Below are 1992 nucleotides of genomic sequence, written 5' to 3' on the forward strand. Positions count from 1 at the left end.
AAGCAACAATCAAAAAATCCTAAATGTTGTCCAAGATAATGCGAGATTTGAGGTAATAGGAAGACCATAAAACCAAGCACCAAAGAATTTTAAGCAAACATAGAAGAACCTTTCACACTCAAAGACAGTTGCAAGGAATGATGAGAGTAATTTGAATCACATATTGTTTTAACCTCAAAGGGATATTTATTACATTGCTGCAATTTTTAACACTGGAAGTATTTGAACTGCATTGGGATTGAAATACACACTATTTTATGTTTAAGAGTTTAATGCTTCAGGAAATATTAAAGGTTTTTGCTTTACTTTTATTATTAATTACTTAATTACTATTATTAATTTACTTTTATTATTATTATTATTATTTTTTACTGTTTTGCAAAGTGTTTTTCAGTAACAGTAATAAAAGTGCTGAAATGCTACTAATGTGAACTAGTGTGGACACAGTGGTGAAGCATGAGTAAAGAGGTACTTGCTGAGTGTTTAATGTATATGGTATAGGGAATCAAAATTGTTGGTTTCCCTGGATTATTTGGAGTCTAAAGAGTACTGAGGTAACAAAAAAATTCTGAGTTCTAACAATAGATACACGAGTATTAGTTCCTTCTATTGCTGTTAATAGAAAATAAAAAGATGCATTAAATATTTCAGTATGTGCTACAGATCCAAACATCTTTAGAAATTTATTATATAAACTTCTTCATGATGTATATTGTTTTCTTCAGAATAAGGAGGGATGCAGGTAGGGGGATGAAGGGTGGGAAATCTCTGCGGTATACTTCCTTAGAATTATTTTCAGAAATGCCAAGTTCTGTGGGTTTTTTGTTTTTTGTTTTTTTTTAACTTAAGATGGCACCGGAAACCGTTGCCAGCCCCAGCGGTAAAACTGAACAGCCTCATGGAAACATGCTTGCCAGAGAAGGCTGGAGGCTTGTGACACATATTTTGTGCCTTTTCAGATGTCTTGTTCCTTCACAGATTTGCTTAGGTTTTCCACCTCATGGAAATTTTGAGTTAAAACTGCTGACTAGCATTCTTTAGCAAACAGTGTACTTTTCTCTGATTTGGGAACGTGATTGCTTTTTCTAACTCAGCTGCACCTTCCAGGAGTTAAAAAAAAAAAAAAAAAAATGTTTGTGCCAGTTTTTATAACTGGGTTCATACGAGAGAGAGAAGAGTTGCCACTATGTGGCCATGTAATCAGCTATGTTTTCTACTGTGTCTTAGTTATAACTTCGAATAACTTTTGATATTCAAGCTTAATCATTTTTACAGGTTCAAGGACTCCCTTAATAATCTTTGGTATGGCTCATGGAATAGAAGCTATTTATTCTGCATTCCAGCACTGAAATAATCTGGCCACTGCTCTCAATTTCTTTATTGCTTCTTTCTCGGGATTCATAAAAAAATAAAAATAAAAATAAAATTGTAGGGTATTTTCTTTTTTTTTCATTGTACCAACTGGAACATCACAGTAACAAACTCATAATAAAGATTCCAAATTGGGCCTATTATAATAGTTTTTAAAATTTATTGGGGAATAGCCTAGCTTTTGATGTTTATACAATACAGATCGAGGATTTGTTTTTTGCAAATGACTATCCAATTGTTTTGCCATCAATTTTTGAAGACTATCCTTTCCCATTTAATTGCCTTTGCACTTCTGTCATAAATCAATTGACCATATATATGCGAATCTATTTATGGACTCTATTCTGCTCCATTTATTTGCCTGTCATTATGTTCAATACAGTAGTTTATAATAAATGCTAAAAGTGTATTATGTAACTCCTCCATCTTTAATCTTCTTTCTCAAAGCTGTCCGGCTATTCCAAATCATTTACATTTGTACACAAACTTCAGAATCTCCTTGTCAATTTATAAAAAAAAAAAAAAAAAGCTTTGTAGGATTTTGTTTGTGATCACATGTATAAATCAATTTAAGAATTGTTTCAATGGCAAAAATAATTTTAAACTTTAATTTAAACTCAT

This window comes from Pteropus alecto, unplaced genomic scaffold (genome assembly GCF_000325575.1).
Source record: "Pteropus alecto unplaced genomic scaffold, ASM32557v1 scaffold5, whole genome shotgun sequence".
Taxonomy (NCBI): Eukaryota; Metazoa; Chordata; class Mammalia; order Chiroptera; family Pteropodidae; genus Pteropus; species Pteropus alecto.